The sequence below is a fragment of the Pristiophorus japonicus genome, chromosome 1 (assembly GCF_044704955.1).
Source record: "Pristiophorus japonicus isolate sPriJap1 chromosome 1, sPriJap1.hap1, whole genome shotgun sequence".
Taxonomy (NCBI): domain Eukaryota; kingdom Metazoa; phylum Chordata; class Chondrichthyes; family Pristiophoridae; genus Pristiophorus; species Pristiophorus japonicus.
Window position 1 is genome coordinate 77715841 of NC_091977.1, and position 19583 is coordinate 77735423.

A 19583-nucleotide genomic window follows, 5' to 3' on the forward strand; every position below is an offset into this window, starting at 1 on the left:
AATCAAAATTTGGATAGTTAAAATCTCCTACGATTATTACCCTATGGTTTTTAGACTTCACAGCAATTTGCCTACATATTTGCTCCTCTATCTACTTCCCACTATTTGGGGGTCTATAATACACTCCTGGCAGTGTGATCACACCTTTTTTATTTTTCAATTCGATTCATATGGCCTCAGTTGATGATTCCTCTAACATATCATCCCTCCTCACTATAATAGTTACTTTAATCAGTATCACAACCCCCACACCCCACCTTTTTACCCCCCTCTCTATCTTGTCTAAAAATCCAGTAGCCAAGAAAGGAGGGAGAGAGAAAACATGGAATTATGGACCAGTCAGCCTGACATCGGTTGTGGGTAAAATGATGGAATCAATTATTAAGGATGTCATAACAGCGCATTTGGAAAGAGGTGACATGATAGGTCCAAGTCAGCATGGATTTGTGAACTGAAAATCATGCTTGACAAATCTTCTGGAATTTTTTGAGGATGTTTCCAGTAGAGTGGACAAGGGAGAACCAGTTGATGTGGTGTATTTGGACTTTCAGAAGGCTTTCGACAAGGTCCCACACAAGAGATTAATGTGCAAAGTTATAGTACATGGGATTGGGGGTAGTGTGCTGACGTGGATTGAGAACTGGTTGTCAGACAGGAAGCAAAGAGTAGGAGTAAATGGGTACTTTTCAGAATGGCAGGCAGTGACTAGTGGGGTACCGCAAGATTCTGTGCTGGGGCCTCAGCTGTTTACATTGTACATTAATGATTTAGACGAGGGGGTTAAATGTAGTATCTCCAAGTTTGCGGATGACACTAAGTTGGGTGGCAGTGTGAGCTGCGAGGAGGATGCTATGATGCTGTAGAGTGACTTGGATAGGTTCGGTAAGTGGGCAAATGCATGGCAGATGAAGTATAATGTGGATAAATGTGAGGTTATCCACTTTGGTTGTAAAAACAGAGAGACAGACTATTATCTGAATGGTGACAGATTAGGAAAAGGGGAGGTGCAACAAGACCTGGGTGTCATGGTACATCAGTCACTGAAGGTTGGCATGCAGGTACAGCAGACAGTTAAGAAAGCAAATGGCATGTTGGCCTTCATAGCGAGGGGATTTGAGTACAGGGGCAGGGAGGTGTTACTACAGTTGTACAGGACCTTGGTAAGGCCACACCTGGAGTATTGTGTACAGTTTTGGTCTCCTAACTTGAGGAAGGACATTCTTGCTATTGAGAGAGTGCAGTGAAGGTTCACCAGACTGATTCCTGGGATGGTGGGACTGACATATCAAGAAAGACTGGATTAACTGGGCTTGTAGTCACTGGAGTTCAGAAGAATGAGAGGGGATCTCATAGAAACGTTTAAAATTCTGACGGGTTTAGACAGGTTAGATGCAGGAAGAATGTTCCCAATGTTGGGGAAGTCCAGAACCAGCGGTCACAGTCTAAGGATAAGGGGTAAGCCATTTAGGACAGAGATGAGGAGAAACTTCTTCACCCAGGGAATTGTGAACCTGTGGAATTCTCTTCCACAGAAAGTTGTTGAAGCCAATTCACTAAATATATTCAAAAAGGAGTTAGATGAAGTCCTTACTACTAGGGGGATCAAGGGGTATGGCGAGAAAGCAGGAATGGGGTACTGAAGTTGCATGTTCAGCCATGAACTCATTGAATGGTGGTGCAGGCTCGAAGGGCCGAATGGCCTACTCCTGCACCTATTTTCTATGTTTCTATGTTTCTATGTAATATTGATCTGCCAAACCTGCCCCTCATTCAGCCAAGTTTCTGTAATGGCTGTAATGTCATACTCCCAAGTTTCTACCTGTGCTCTTTGCTCATGCGCCTTATTCGCTATACTCAATGCATTAAAGTATATACCATTCAGCACAGGAAGACCTCCTTGCTGACTACATACTAAACCCTGTTTCTTCTGTCTTACAGGTTCACTTTCTAAATTATTGCTATCCAACTTCTGCTTTACTTCCTTCACTTTTGAATTAATTCTCAGGTTGCATTCCCCTGCCAAGCTAATTTAACCTCTCCCCAACAATACTTGCATAACTCCCCGCGAGGATATTGGTCCCGGCACTGTTGAGGTACAACCCTTCTGATTTGTATAGGTCCCATCTCTCCCAGAAATGGTCCCAATGCTTCAAGAATTTAAAACCCTCCCTCCTCCACCAATTTTCCAACCACATATTCATCCTCTCTATCCTTCTACTCTTATCCTCATTAGCACGTGGCACCGGTAGAAACCCAGAGATTACTACCTTTGAGGTCCTACCCTTTAATTTTCTTCCTAGCTCCCTAAATTCTTCCTGTCGGACCTCATCCCTCATTTTACCTATGTCGTTTGTCCTGATATGGACCACAACCTCTAGCTAGTTGTTTACCCTTCCCCCCTCCGCCCCCGCAAGGATCCCCTGCATCCGCTCTGTGACACCCTTGGCCCTGGCACCAGGGAGACACAAAACCATTCAGGAGTTGTGTCTATGGCTGCAGAAACGCCTGTCAGTTCCCCTAACTATAGAATCCCCGATCACTAGGGCTTTTTTGTTCTTCGTCCCTCCCCCCTGTGCAGCTGAGCCACCCCTGGTGCCTTGGAATTGGCTCTGGCTGCACTCCCCAGAGGCACCATCGTCCTCACCGATACTCAGAGTTGAATATTGGTTTGAAAGCGAGATGGATTCACGTGGGGACTTCCGCACTACCTGCTTAGCACACTTACTATGTCTGGTGGTCACCCACTTTCCCTCCACCTGCACGCCTTTAAGCTGCGGGGTAACCACCTCCTGAAACGTGCTATCCACGTAGCTCTCAGCCTCGTGGATGCACCTTATTGACACCACCCACTGTTCCAGCTCTGAAACGCGGAGCTCGAGCAGTTGAAGCTGGAGACACCTCCTGCACACATGGTTGTCTAGGCTGCGCGAAGCAGACAGGACTTCCCACATGCCGCAGGATGTTCACGCCACGGGACTGAGCTGCACTGTCATCCCTCTACTTAGCCTTATCTAGTTTAAAAATCTACTTAAAAAGGAAAAGAGAAAAGAGAGAGCTACTTACTAACTCACCTCACTGACCTCCCGGCCTTTGAACTCCCGACTTGCCAACTTCAGGGCCGACCGACTCGCCGACTTCAGAACCTACCTACTCGCCGACCTCAGGGCCTACCGACCAACCAACCTCCTGAACTCGGACTCTCCTGCTCTCGAACTCTCCTGCTCTCAGACACTCCAGAACTCAAACTCAAGGACTATGTCATCCACAAGTTATTCATTCACATCATACTCTTCCTTGAAGACATCAGAGAGGCCACAACGTCCAAATATGAATGGATTTTGGCAAATTCCTGCATGTTTGCATTGATGTGAAGGAGACTTTACATTTTATCATACAAAATCTGGATATTGAACAAGTGGTAGCCCTTCCTGTTCACGAGTTATAAGAACATAAGAACATAAGAAATAGAAGCAGGAGAAGGCCATACGTCCCCTTGAGCCTGCTCCGCCATTTCATATGATTATGGCTGGACAAATCATGGACTCAGGTCAACTTCCCTGCCCGCTCCCCATAACCCCTTATTCCCTTATCGTTGAGGGGGTTGACTGTAGGAACACACAAAACAACACGGATATCATCTATTGTATCTGCAATTTAGAAACCAGCAACACCATCAAGGTGTGTCAGTTACCTGACATATACATGCCCAGTTACCATCCTGGCCGATACTGCACAGATGTGGAGGAGGATTTCCTGGAGTGTATTAGCGATGGTTTTCGAGACCAGTATGTTGAGGAACCAACTCGGGAGCTGGCCATCCTAGACTGGGTGATGTGTAATGAGAAAGGACTAATTCGCAGTCTTGTTGTGCGAGGTCCCTTGGGGAAGAATGACCATAACATGGTAGAATTCTTTGTTACGATGGAGAGTGGCACAGTTAATTCAGAAACTAGGGTCCTGAACTTAAGGAAAGGTAACTTCGATGGTTTGAGGCGTGAATTGGCTAGAATAGACTGGCAAATGATACTTAAAGAGTTGACGGTGGATAGGCAATGTCAAACATTTAAAGATCACATGGATGAACTTCAGCAATTGTACATCCCAGTCTGGAGTAAAAATAAACGGGTATGGTGGCTCAACCGTGGCTAATAAGGGAAATTAAGGATAGTGTTAAATCCAAGGAAGAGGAATATATTTTTGGCCAGAAAAAGCAACAAACCTGAGGACTGGGAGAAATTTAGAATTCAGCAGAGGAGGACAAAGGATTTAATGAAGAGGGGGAAAATAGAGTATGAGAAGAAGCTTGCCGCCAACATAAAAACTGACTGCAAAAGCTTCGATAGATATGTGTAGAGAAAAAGATTATTGAAGACAAACATAGGTCCCTTGCAGTCAGATTCAGGTGAATTTATAATGAGGAACAAAGAAATGGCAGACCAATTGAACAAATACTTTGGTTCTGTCTTCACGAAGGAAGACACAAATAACCTTCCGAATGTACTAGGGGACCGAGGGTCTAGTGAGAAGGAGGAACTGAAGGATATCCTTATTAGGCAGGAAATTATGTTAGGGAAATTGATGGGATTGAAGGCCGATAGATCCCCAGGGCCTGATAGTCTGTATCCCAGAGAACTTAAGGAAGTGGCCCTAGAAATAGTGGATGCATTGCTGATCATTTTCCAACAGTCTATCGACTCAGGATCAGTTCCTATGGACTGGAGGGTAGCTAATGTAACACCACTTTTTAAAAAGGGAGGGAGAGAGAAAGCAGGTAATTATAGACCGGTTGCCTGACATCAGTAGTGGGGAAAATGTTAGAATCAATTATTAAGGATGAAATAACAGCGCATTTGGAAAGCAGTGACAGGATCGGTCCAAGTCAGCATGGATTTATGAAGGGGAAATCATGCTTGACAAATCTTCTGGAATTTTTTCAGCATGTAACTGGTAGAGTGGACAAGGGAGAACCAGTGGATGTGATGTATTTGGACTTTCAAAAGGCTTTTGACAAGGTCCCACACAAGAGATTGGTGGGCAAAATCAAAGCACATGGTATTGGGGGTAATATACTGACGAGGATAGAGAACTGGTTGGCAGACAGGGAGCAGAGAGTCAGGATAAAAGGGTCCTTTTCAGAATGGCAGGCAGTGACTAGTGGAGTGCCGCAGGGCTCAGTGCTGGGACCCCAGCTCTTTACAATATACATCAATGATTTGGATGAAGGAATTGAGTGTAATATCTCCAAGTTTGCAGATGACACTAAACTGGGTGGCTGTGTGAGCTGTGAGGGGGACGCGAAGAGGATGCAGGGTGACATGGACAGGTTAGGTGAGTGGGTAAATGCATGGCAGATGCAGTATAATGTGGATAAATGTGAGGTTATCCACTTTGGTGGCAAAAACGCGAAGACAGAATATTTTCTGAATGGCGGCAGATTAGGAAAAGTGGAGGTGCAACGAGACCTGGGTGTCATGGTTCATCTGTCATTGAAAGTTGGCATGCAGGTACAGCAGGCGGTGAAGAAGGCAAATGGTATGTTGGCCTTCATAGCTAGGGGATTTGAGTATAGAAGCAGGGATGTCTTACTGCAGTTGTCCATGACCTTGGTTAGGCCTCACCTGGAATACTGTGTTCAGTTTTGGTCTCCTAATCTGAGGAAGGACGTTTTTGCTATTGAGGGAGTGCAGCGAAGGTTCACCAGACTAATTCCAGGGATAGCTGGACTGTCATATGAGGAGAGACTGGATCAACTGGGCCTTTATACATTGGAGTTTAGAAGGATGAGAGGGGATCTCATAGAAACATATAAGATTCTGACGGGACGGGACAGGTTAGATGCGGTTAGAATGTTCCCGATGTTGGGGAAGTCCAGAACCAGGGGACACAGTCTTAGGATAAGGGATAGGCCATTTAGGACTGAGATGAGGAGAAACTTCTTCACTCAGAGTGTTGTTAACCTGTGGAATTCCGTACTGCAGAGAGTTGTTGATGCCAGTTCATTGGATATATTCAAGAGGGAGTTAGATATGGCCCTTACGGCTAAGGGGATCAGGGGTATGGAGAGAAAGCAGGAAAGGGGTACTGAGGGAATGATCAGCCATGATCTTATTGAATGGTGGTGCAGGCTCAAAGGGCTGAATGGCCTACTCCTGCACCTATTTTCTATGTTTCTATGTTTCTCTGTCCTATGTCTGCCTCAAATGAGCTGGTGGCATGAAAGAGCTATAACGGAAGATGGCTATAGCTGCATTTGTATTTTGAAATAGACGCCACAAACTCTGTTCCTTAGCCATTGACTCCATCCCTTTCCCTAACATTTATCCGAGCATGAATCACACTATTCGTATCCTTGGTGTCATATTTGACCCTGAAATGAGCTTCCGACCACATTTCCGCAGCAGAACTAACAACCGCCTATTTACAACACCGTAACATCGCCCGTCTCCATCCTTACCTCAGCTCATCTGCTGCTGTCACCCTCATCCATGCCTTTGTTATCTCTCGATTTGTCTATTCCAGCGCACGCCTAGTTGGCCTTCTATGTTCTGCCCTACGTAAACTTGAGATCATCCAAACTTGGTTGCCAGTGTCCTAAGTTGCACCAAGTCCCGTTCACCCATCACCCCTGTTCTCGCTGACCTACATTCACTCCTGGTTAAACAATGTCTTGATTTCAAAATTCTTATCCTTGTTTTCAAATCCATCCATGGCCTCGCCCCTCTTTATCTCTGTAATCTCCTCCAGCCCAACAACCTCCTGAGATATCTGCGCTCCTCTAATTCTGCCCTCTTGAGCATCCCTGATTATAGTCGGTCAACCATTGATGGCTGTGCCTTCTGTTGCTTAGGCCCCAAGCACTGGAATTCCCTGCCGAAACCTCTCTACCTCTCTTTCCTCCTTGAAGACGCTCCTTAAAATCTACCTCTTTGACCAAGCTTTTGGTCATCTGTCCTGATTTCCCCTTATCTGGCTCGGTGTCAAGTTTTTGTCTTATAATACATCTGTGAAGCGCCTATGTTAAAAGCACTATATGTTGTTATTGTTGTAGTAGCTAGCAAAGCTCCTGTATTGCGTCTTTGGTGAAGGGCAGAATTCTAACACAGAACTCCTCAATGTGTAGCCTGTAAATTTATTGGGTGGGTAATATCTGGAAGTGCACATCAGCCTCCAGCGCTGCCTCTCTTATTTCCTTTATACTCTCCTGTTGCTCCTCTTAGAAACATAGAAACATTGAAAATAGGTGCAGGAGTAAGCCATTCGGCCCTTTGAGCCTGAACCACCATTCAATAAGATCATGGCTGATCATTCACCTCAGTACCCCTTTCCTGCTTTCTCTTCATACCCCTTGATCCCTTTAGTTGCAAGGCCATATCCAACTCCCTCTTGAATATTTCTAACGAACTGGCATCAACAACTCTCTGCGGAAGAGAATTCCACAGCTTAATGACTCTCTGAGTGAAGAAGTTTCTCCTCATCTCGGTCCTAAATAGCTTATCCCTTATCCTTAGACTGTGTCCCCTGGTTCTGGACTTCCCCAACATCGGGAACATTCTTCCTGCATCTAACCTGTCCAGTCCTGTCAGAATTTTATATGTTTCTATGAGACCCCCTCTCATTCTTCTAAACTCCAGTAAATAAAGGCCCAGTCGATCCAGTCTCTCCTCATATGTCAGTCCTGCCATCCCGGGCATCAGTCTGTTGAACCTTCGCTGCACTCCCTCAATAGCAAGAATGTCCTTCCTCAGATTAGGAGACGAAAACTGAACACAATATTCCAGGTGAGGCGTCACCAAGGCCTTGTGCAGCTACAGCAAAACCTCCCTGCTCCTATACTCAACTCCCCTAGTTATGAAGGCCAACATGCCATTTGCCTTCTTCACCCGCCTGCTGTACCTGCATGCCAACCTTCAATGACTGATGTACCATGACACCCAGGTCTCGTTGCACCTTCCCTTTTCCTAATCTGTCTATATTCAGATAATATTCTGCCTTCATGTTTTTGCCACCAAAGTGGATAACCTTACATTTATCCACATTATACTGCATCGGCCATGCATTTGCCCACTCACCCAACCTGTCCAAGTCACCCTGCAGCCTCTTAGCATCCTCCTTACAGCTCACACCGCCACCCAGCTTAGTGTCATCTGCAAACTTGGAGATATTATTTTCAATTCCTTCATCTAAATCATTGATGTATATTGTAAATAGCTGGGATCCCAGCACTGAGCCTTGCAGCACCCCACTAGTCACTGCCTGCCATTCTGAAAAGGACCCGTTTATCCCGACTCTCTGCTTCCTGTCTGCCAACCAGTTCTCTATTCATGTCAATATATTACCTCCAATACCACGTGCTTTAATTTTGCACACCAATCTCTTGTGTGGGACCTTGTCAAAAGCCTCTTGAAAGTCCAAATACACCACATCCACTGGTTCTCTCTTGTCCACTCTACGAGTTACATCCTTAAAAAATTCTAGAAGATTTGTCAAACATGATTTCCCTTTCATAAATTCATGCTGACTTGGACCGATGCTGTCACTGCTTTCCAAATGCGTTGCTATTTCATCTCTTCCACCATTTTAATTGCACACAAAGGAATGCTCATTGGGAATTCCATACCTGGTTCATTGCTCGTGTAACTTCTGGAATTTTGGCATGCCAACACCACGAGCCCTTATTTTAATAAACTTAAATGCGCTCCATTTGGACTCAACGGGCAGATCGTGGGAAGGCCCAAAATAGAATCAGGTACTCTAGCATGTCGATTTTCATAAATTTGGCTCCTGATCAGTATGTATTACTATTCTGTCGAGTTAATGTAATGCTCAAGAATACTTCTGTCTGATATCATCACAGTGGAAGTGCTTCATTGCAATATTGGTCAATAGCTTTTTCCAGAAGGAACTCAGCCCCCCACGCACCCCAACCTTTACCACCCCAGGAAAAGGATTGTGCTCGGGAAATGTGCTTTAAGATGAGACTGTAATGTACTTCTAAATAACTATTGCCCCATAAAGTTCTTTTCTCCTCTAAATATATTCTTTGTGTTTGTTTTATAGATTCTTTTGTTGATGCCAGTAAGGCAATAAAGTTTTATCTTCCGTATATCAATCTATCAATTCAAAAAAAACACCTGGCCTAGCACAGACAGTAGAATGTAATAGACATAACAGTTATGTGTTATGCAGCTACTTCCAATATTTCATCATTTATCAAATTTAAGGGGTGATTTTTCTCGCGCACTGTAAACACATATCAGAAAGTTGGGTCCACACTGCTCCTGAATTTCCCATATCTGCTCCGGCGGCTGCCATTCCCAACTGGCAGTGTGGAGTTAGGAAATTACCCTTTCACCATAGTTTCACTGAATTACTTATACTTTATAATGGCTGTACAACTTTCCTGAAATCAGATACAAATTATTTATTGATAACATTGCAATAATATTGTTGCATTTTTTTAAAATTCCTCAATATGGTTTCCTGCACTGAGCCCAAAACTTTTTTAAAAAGCCAACCAATGAAGATGTTCCTTTTGTTGAGAAACTGTACTGAAGGACTCCGGCCCATGACACAGAACATCGCCAATGATCAAAAGAGTAAAAGGAAAGACAAATGAAATCAAAAAGCTTGGCTTTTAAAATCCTAAAAATTGTCAAAGGAAGAAAGAGGGAGATGAGGAATTCCATGGTTTTGAGTTTCTGGGGAATAAAGAAGACTGGAAACTGTACAATGATCTTGATTTCAACACACTAATGATGAGGGGAGGAGGAAGATCATGTAGATTCCATAGGTACATTTTCCTGTCCTATCATTGGTGACACAGCACTGAGATCATGTGCTGGGGTCCAAGCTACATATGTGCCACTTTTAAGCTGAGCGTGATCCTCCAGTTAATGTTGTATGTAGGCCTTTAGTGGTATCATCCAAAATGGACGAGAGCTCATTTAAATATTCAAATCATTTAAGTTAAACAGTGCAAGACCAAAATTCCTGGAATCCCACCAGAATTGCGGCAGGTGCAATTTTAAAACAGAGGTGTTGCCCCAAAGGGGTCCTGGAAATTCAGAGCAGCAATCTGCCACACTGTGTGGGGAGCCAGACATCCTTAAAAGGCTGAAGATTGGATGCAAAAAAATATTTTTCCCTGCAGGAAAGCTAATTGATTTCTCAGTATGGAATATCTTTATTCCCAACCTGCACTGGGGCCTTTAGTAGGCCTACTGTGGAACCCATACCATCTCTCAGCAGGTCTAGTTTCCATTGGGCCTAACAAGGGCATGCTGTGTGAAATTCCCAGCCTAGCCCGAGAATATATCTAGACACACTCCCAAAGCTGGCCGCTGAGGTGGGAGGGGCTGGGTGGCAGACTCAACCACGACCCCATTGAAATGCTTGACAGTGTCTCAATGAGGGAAACCCAGATGATTCAGCTTCTGCCTTAAATTCCAGCCTCTCTCGCCCCTTCCCCTGCAGGAGAACTGTCAAATTTGTACCCTTCCCCACCCCAGGAAAGCCAGAGGTGCTGACCCCACTGGAGTTTGCAGGGGGAAATCACTCCATTTGCATACTTTGAATGGGCACTTGTGGAATTAAATTTGAACACCTGCCAACTACAACATACCTGATTTTCTGCAAATGCTGCTGTGTATGAAAGGTCCTAAGCTCTGGAACTCTCTCCATAAACCTCTCCAGCTCTCTACCTCTCCTTCCTCATTTAAGATGTTCCTTAAAACTTACATCTTTGACCAAGCTTTTGGTCATCTGCCCTAATTTCTCCTTATATGGCTCGATGTCAAATGTTATTTTATAACACTCCTGTGAAGTGCCTTGGGAAGTTTTACTACATTAAAGGTGTTATGCAAATACAAGTTGTTGTTGTTGTTGGTGGTTGTCAGGCTCCCATCAGAAAGGACAGAAAAGTGCTCCTAGTGGCTCCATTTGTAAGATTAAAAAAAAGCACATTGAAAAAGTAAAAATAATTACCATTTCCTTTTTTGTGGGCGATGCAGGCCAGAATAATGGCCCAGATCCCCAATGGAGCCCACATGTGCCCTTTGATGGGTTGGTATGCCTCTTCTCCCTGGACGCACCAGTTGCCGATCCTGCTCCAATCTGCTCCTAGGCTGGGGACGTAGGAACTCCCAAGGTAGGGAGTCCCTTCCCCCGGCCCCATCCCCTCATATTCTCCAGGCCTTGGAAGGAGTGGATTGAAGCTCTTCCCCTTATGAGACCCTCCCTCATGGGTCCATGCCTATTTTCTGGTCCTTCTGGTGAACTCTGACAGAGTTATTAGAAGATCAATAATTTTTAGCTTTCATATCTTTTAATTTCTTTATTCTCCACCTTAATGGATCATTTATAAATATATTTTATCATGTTAGACCTGCAAATATTGCTTTCTGTACAATCAAACACTAAGGGCTAGACTTTCCACTTTGCTGACTATCGCCCAAAAAATGGGTGATGTTCCAGCGATGGTCAATGTGTCAGCCTTATTGATCGCTGGAACATCGCCCATTTTTTGGATCGCGATTTTCGACTCGGCGATAGGCCAACGAAGTGAAATGGGTGAAGCGAAAGGTCAGCGATGTCATGTGGGCCCAGCAAATGGCCAGCGATGTGGAAGGCAAAAGCTTCCCGAGCAACAGCCTTCTGCACATGCAAGGTTTTTTTTGGTGACAGGTTTTCCTGCATTTCGGGAGGTCAGGAGTCATCCACACATGCACAGAAGGCTGTTGGGAGAGAGAGAGTGAGAGAGTGGAGAGAGAAAGGAGAGGAGGAAAGCAGAGAGAGAGAGATAAGAGATAACAGTTTACACACTTACTTAATTATTTATTACTTGGCAGAGATACTTATTAGATAATTCGAGATAGAAAAAAGATAAAATTATACGCACTTATTACTTATCAGAGATTGTAAGAATAAGGATGTCTTTCTTAGATAATGTGGAGGTGCATCGGAAGAGGGCAAAGCCCTTTTCCGACGAGGCCAATGAGGCCCTCGTCCAAGAGGTGCAATCAAGGTGGGCTGAATTAACCCGGGGTGGCAATGGGAAACCTCCACTCTGAGCCTACAGAAAGATTTGGGCCCAAATAGCTGATGTCGTCTCCTCGGCATCCCATGAGGCGAGAGGGCCTGACCAGTGCCGCAAACGCTGGAACAGCCTGGTGTCGTCAGCAAGAGTAAGTACAGATTTTATATTGTATTGATTTACTTAATTGTTGTAAATGTTGTAAATTATTTACATACATACATAAATGCATACATGCATACATACATGCATACACAATATATATATATATGTTCCCTGCTAGTGTCTGGACAGGGCTATGAATCTGTGCCCTTTTTAAGTCTCTTTGGCTGCTGCAGTATAGAGAGATGTGTCAAGCTGTAGCTCCTAAACATGCTGAGCTTTGTTACAACTATGCATCAATTGTTGATCCTATTTGAAATGGTTGAAACAGTTGTGTTTGATACTACCTAGTCAATTAGCTTATGCCATGCTCTTTTCTCATTTGCAAAAGAAGATATCTAACAACCGCAGTGAGCAGAGGCGTACCGGAGGTTGTCCGACCTCGAGGAGCATGCAGCCGCACTCGTGGGCCATGAAAGCCGTTCGGCTACCACCTGCGGTCTTGCGGAACCCAGCTCTGCATCTCATGAGTAATGTATAAAACAGTTTCAAAAAGTAATGTAATGTCCTGTAATTATAATGCAATATACGAATGATGTCATGTCAAGTCATGCATGCAGTCTTTCTGCATAAGAAGCAATAAGAGCAGGGGATGCAGCCATTGCAGTTTTCTGGGGCCGTGAAATCCATGTATTAATATGTAACGTCTCTCGGGAATGTGTACCCTTATGTTCTAATAAGCTCTGTGATAAGCTCAAATGTGCTTTTAAGGTCAACCAGAGACGCTGGTGGAGGTCGCACCTGCACTTGCACCTGCACCTACGGGTGGTGAGGAGGAACAGGAGGAGGAGGAGGAGGAGCACGACAAACCATTGAACCAGAGGAGGAGGAGGAGGAGGAACAGCTTATGGAGGGGGATCAATCTGCGGTCACTTTGAATTTATCAGTTGGGACAGAAGAGGCACTGGGACCAAGCGGCGTGCAGCCAACAACGCTAAGGCACATTATAGTGCGCACACCGACCCTACGGAAGTCGAGTCAGCAAGGTCTGCACTCGGCTCCCATGGACGATCGGTTGAAGGGCTTGATCTCCCTGTGCTCGGAGATGGTCGCGATAAGTCCCGAGCTTCTCCAGGGTTTCACTCAGTTCACGCGTTACTTTTCACAGGTGTCTGCTGTGCAAGCCGAGCTACTGGAGGTAGCATGGCAGACACTTGAACAGATGCATGAACAGACCGCCGCCACCAATGCCCAGTTGCATTGCGCTGTTAGCTGAGCACGGCGCTGCACCCCAAGGTGTTGTGTTACATTGGAGTATTAGCCCAAGCACTCAAGCAAGTACAGAGGAACCACTTCCTCCTGACTCAGAAGATGATCCGACAGCTTCGTCTTCCACTCCAACACCCCCACCACGGCAGGAAGTCTATCCATTGCCCACTGCACGCCAGCTTCATCTCAGTCTCTGGGGACCAAAACGGGAAGGTGGGCCTAAGATACGGGGTGGGGGGGATGTGGGGGGAAAGATCTGGAGGGAAACATGGCTGCAGGTCCAGGTAGGGAGGGGGGGTGTTTTTGTTAATTTTTTTTTGTTATTATTGTTGTATTATCTTACTGGTACTGTTACTGTTGGTTTATAGTGTGGGGGGGGGGGGAGTGGTTGGCAGGGGGGGGGGTTGTTAAAATTATAATAAAATTATTGTTAAATTAATAATTTTTTTTTATTGAATTTAACAATTGTTGTGACATTGTCTTATAATAACGTAAGTTAAGCTAAACATTAATGCAACTGTTGTACAACAATGACCAGGCCAGGGCAGAGCAGACAAGGTTAAAATGTAATTCAATGTAATTGTTGCCTAACCATAACTGTAACTGTGACTGTCCCCAATGTAAGTTCATGCAAAGCATTCATTTATGAGCTGCTGGTGCAACAGCTTTGCAGCCGCGTAACTCTCACGGGGTTTCTCCAGTCTTCTGGTGGCAGGGGGGGAGTGGGGCAGGGGGTGGTGGGACCATAGATTCATCACCAGGCTGATTGTTCTCCCCGAGGTCCTCACCAGCATCCTCCTCCTGTTCCTCGTCGTCTGCCTCTTCCGCCTCCGCTCCTGGAAGTGGACCAGCAGCCCCATCTGGCATTTGTTGTCCTCTCCTTACAACTAGGTTATGCAACATGCAGCACACCACAATAAACTCAGCAGCCTGATCAGGGTGGTACTGTAGGCTGCTACCAGAGTGGTCCAGGCATCCGAAGCGCTGCTTGAGCACTCCAATTGTCTTTTCGATGATTTTGCGTGAAGCTATGTGGCTTTCGTTGTAACACTTCTTGGCTTCCGTCTGGGGATTATGCAGGGGTGTCATGAGCCAACTGACAAGGCCATATCCTTTATCCCCCAACATCCAACCGTGACCTTCTGGCTGATTGACAAACAGGTCAGGGATAGCATTCTCACGCAGGAAGTGCACATCATGGATGCTGCCTGGAAATGTAGAATTTACTGTCATGATAATTTGGTTGTGGTCAACAACGAGCTGCACATTCAGGGAGTGGAATCCCTTTCTGTTACCAAATACATCTGGGTTCTATAAAAGGGCTTTCAGGGCGATGTGTGAGCAGTCTATAGCTCCCTGCACCTTGGTGAAGTTTGTTATTCTCGAGAAACCCAAAGCCCTCCCAGTCTGTGCCTCCCTGATCATAGGGAAGGTTATAAAGTCCATCCTGTGAGCGTAAAGGGCTTCAGTCACCTGTCAAATGGAGCAGTGTGTGGAGTGCTGAGAGATACCACAGATGCCGCTAGCTGAAGCCTGAAAGGATCCAGATGCGTAGAAGGATAGTGCCGCAGTTACCTTTACCTCGACGGGCAGTGCGGTCCTGATGGTGCTGGTAGGCTGCAGATCCCCCTTTATGAGCTGGCATATCTCATTGATGACCTCCTTCCGGAAGCGCAGCCTCCTAAGACACATGTTATCAGACAAGTTGAGGTAAGATTGCTTTTCCCTGTAAGTTCGTTGGCTGTACGTTCGCCTCCTCTGCCTCCGCATTACTCTGCCACCTCTTCGATTGATCTGTCAGCCGTCAGTGTCTGAGTAGTTACAAGTAATGGCAGAGAAGCCATAAGCCCCATCACTATCAGTAATATTATTATCACTTGCTATAAATGCACTTTTTAGCTAAAAAAAATGCCTAATCTACTAAGCTAATATTAGTATAATTAAATATAAGTATAAATGTGACTGGATATATCTGTAAAAGACCCTTAAATAACTCACAATTTATAAGCTTGAGTTTTTTAGCTGCCTCCTCCCTTCTTCCGAAATTCAAACTGGCATCCGTAGTGCCCAGCTCTGTGAGGAAGGCCCGGGAAAAGAAACTATTCTCCAGCGATGCTCTCGAAGAGTGATCAGCCTGGCAATGTGTCAGCGATGTGCCGAAAGTTGGGCTGGGCGATGCGCGGGCGATTACCTCAGCGATCACCTCGGCGATGTGAGACGAAATTTGGGGGGAGAATTTTCGGGCGAAGTTCCAACCTAGTTTTCCACTTTTCAGTCAAAATGCGCCATTTTGGGCGATATATGGCAATGTTCCAGCGATGTGAAGTGGAAAGTGTAGCCCATAGTGTTCTGAAGCAGGATCAGTGAGACAGCATTACTGGTATTCTTGAAATGAACACTTGTTTAAACTTAGTTTTATTCTAACTTATTATCTTATTTAATAATCAGCTTTATTAAATAATTATTAGGTTCATTTGTTCTTTGGCATTTCATCATGGCATATTTTAGCTGAAAGATTTGACCAAGTTAATATGAATCTTCTCTCGGTCACCCTTGTTGCAATGTGCTGTGTACAAAGAAATGGGCTCCCTGAAGGTTAAGATTTGCTGCAGCACTTGGTTTTCTGCTGTCAAAGTACAAAACTTACAAACTATTGTGTTTGTGCCAATCAATAAATTTTATTCATCTGCAAAATGATAATTTGCAGGGATACGAATCAATAGTTTTCACCTTCTGTCATTTCAAATAATCATAGAATGTTCCAGCAGGGAAACAGGTCACTCAGCCCAACAAGTCTGCTCCAGTGTATTTCTCCACATGAACCATTTAGTCTAATCCCGCTCTTTTGTTCACTCCCCATATCCTTTAATATTCTTATTTCACAAGGTCACAAATACTTACGATGAGGATAAGGCCTATCTTAGTTCATCTATCCAGAAAGACCCTACAACCTCCCCTCTCCACCCTCCATTGTTGCATCGAATTGTTTCTTAAATGATTCCATTACTCTATCTGGTAGCCCATTCCCAATGTTAATCACTCTCTGAGCAAAGAAGAAAATCCTGATTGCAGTCTTAAAATTGCCCTTCATGGGATTGAGCCTGTCCCCTTGTCCTACTCCTTCACTAGGGATGATACCTTGACGTGGTGGAAGAGTTACATGCTCCTATGACCCTGAGAGCTATGCTGACTGGAGTCTAATTCCTGGTAGAACCACCCAAGCCAGACAGATTGAATGGTAGGAATCAGACTAAAGACAGTCCAGTGGTCCTCCTTGCAAGAGGTTGTGAGTCAGGCTAATGACATGTCCATGTAAAAATGCATTTTAATAAAAACAGAGACAAAACAAGTCTGCTACAAACTTGTAAATCTAAACAGCAACTGTAGAAATCTACAGTGCGAAGGAGGCCATTTCGGCCCATCGTGTCTGCACCAGCTGACAAAGAGCCACACAACCCTCAATCAGCAGCCCTGAAGGTTACAGATAAACCTATGAACAATGATCAATGAACAATAGCGGAAAGGTAAAGAGCATCTGGTCTTCACAGTGGAAGACACAAAAACCATGCCAAAAATTGCTGGTCACAGGAATGTGGGAAGGGAGGACCTTGAGACAATCACTATCACTAGTGCTGGACAGGCTAATGGGACTCAAGGTAGACAAGTCCCCTGGTCCTGATGAAGTGCATCCCAGGGTATTAAAAGAGATGGCGGAAGTTATAGCAGATGCATTCGTTATAATTTACCAAAATTCTCTGGACTCCGGTAAGGTACCAGCGGATTGGAAAGCAGCTAATGTAACGCCTCTGTTTAAAAAAGGGGGCAGATAAAAGGCAGGTAACTATAGGCCGGTTAGTTTAACATCTGTAGTGGGGAAAATGCTTGAAACTATCATTGAGGAAGAAATAGCGGGACATCTAGATAGGAATAGTGCAATCAAGCAGACGCAGCATGGATTCATGAAGGGGAAATCATGTTTAACTAATTTACTGGAATTCTTTGAGGATATAAGGAGCATGGTGGATAGAGGTGTACCGATGGATGTGGTGTATTTAGATTTCCAAAAGGCATTCGATAAGGTGCCACACAAAAGGTTACTGCAGAAGATAGAGGTAGGCGGAGTCAGCGGAAATGTATTAGCATGGATAGAGAATTGGCTGGCGAACCGAAAGCAGAGAGTCGGGATAAATTGATCCTTTTCGGGTTGGAAATCGGTGGTTAGTGGTGTGCCACAGGGATCGGTGCTGGGACCACAACTGTTTACAATATACATAGATGACCTGGAAGAGGGGACAGAGTGTAGTGTAACAAAATTTGCAGATGACACAAAGATTAGTGAGAAAGCGGGTTGTATAGAGGACACAGAGAGGCTGCAAAAAGATTTGGATAGGTTAAGCGAATGGGCTAAGGTTTCGCAGATGGAATACAATGTCGGAAAATGTGAGGTCATCCACCTTGGGAAAAAAAACAGTAGAAGGGAATATTATTTGAATGGGGAGAAATTACAACATGCTGAGGTGCAGAGGGACCTGTGGGTCCTTGTGCATGAATCCCAAAAAGTTAGTTTGCAGGTGCAGCAGGTAATCAGGAAGGCAAATGGAATGTTGGCCTTCATTGCGAGAGGGATGGAATACAAAAGCAGGGAGGTCCTGCTGCAACTGTATAGGATATTGGTAAGGCCGCACCTGGAGTACTGCGTGCAGTTTTGGTCACCTTACTTAAGGAAGGATATACTGGCTTTGGAGGGGGTACAGAGACGATTCACTAGGCTGATTCCAGAGATGAGGGGGTTACCTTATGATGATAGATTGAGTAGACTGGGTCTTTACTCGTTGGAGTTCAGAAGGATGAGGGGTGATCTTATAGAAACATTTAAAATAATGAAAGGGATAGACAAGATAGAGGCAGAGAGATTGTTTCCATTGGTAGGGGAGACTAGAACTAGGGGGCACAGCCTCAAAATACGGGGGAGCCAATTTAAAACCGAGTTGAGAAGGAATTTCTTCTCCCAGAGGGTTGTGAATCTGTGGAATTCTCTTCCCAAAGAAGCAGTTGAGGCATGCTCATTGAATGTATTCAAGTCACAGATAGATAGATTTTTAACCAACAAGGGAATATAGTGTTATGGGGAGCAAGCGGGTAAGTGGAGCTGAGTCCACAGCCAGATCAGCCATGATCTTGTTGAATGGCGGAGCATGCTCGAGGGGCTACATGGCCTACTCCTGTTCCTAATTCTTATGTTCTTATGTTCTTATGTTCTTATAGGTTCTTATGTTATCTGACCCAACCAGTCCACCCCATACAACTGCGATACCCCATGCATCGCAACATTTAACACTCCACCCCAATTGGAGCCATGCAATCTTCTGGGAGAGACAAAAAAACATAAAAACCCAGGCTAATTGAGGAAAAAAATCTGGGAAAATTCCTCTACGACCCATCCAGGTGATTGAAACTAGTCCAGGAGATCATTCTGGCCGTATTCGATTCCCTGAAGTACTTACCATCGTATCTGCGACATCCAGTCTATTCCCACTTACCAGCTCTAGGTCCGTAACCCTGCAGGTTACAGCACTTCAAGTGTCCATCCAGTGGTGAGGGTTTCTGCCTCTATCCAGGTAGTGAGTTCCAAACAACCACAACCCTCTACCTCCACTCATATCCCCTCTAAACCTTCCACCAAACATTTTAAAACTATGCCCCCTCGTAATTGACCCCCTCCACCAAGGGAAATAGGCCCTTGCTATCCACTATATCCAGACCCCTCAAAATTTTATACACCTCAATGAGGTCTCCTCTCAGCCTCCTCTGTTCAAATGAGAACAAAACTAGCCTATCCAATCCATCCTCATAACTAAGATTCTCCATTCCATGCAGCATCCTAGTAAATCCCCTCTGCACCCTCTCCAGTGCAATCACGTCCTTCCTATAATACGGCGATCAGAACTACATGCAGTATTCCAGCTGTGGCCTAACCAGAGTATTATACAATTTAAGCATAAACCCCCTGTTCTTGTATTCTATGCCTTGGCCAATAAAGGCAAGCATTCCATATGCCTTCTTAACCACCTTATCCACCTGGCCTGCTACTTTCAGCGATCTGTGGACAAGCATGCCAAGGTCTCTTTGTTTATCTACACTTCTAAGTGGCCTACCTATAATGTGTATACTCTTTCCTTAT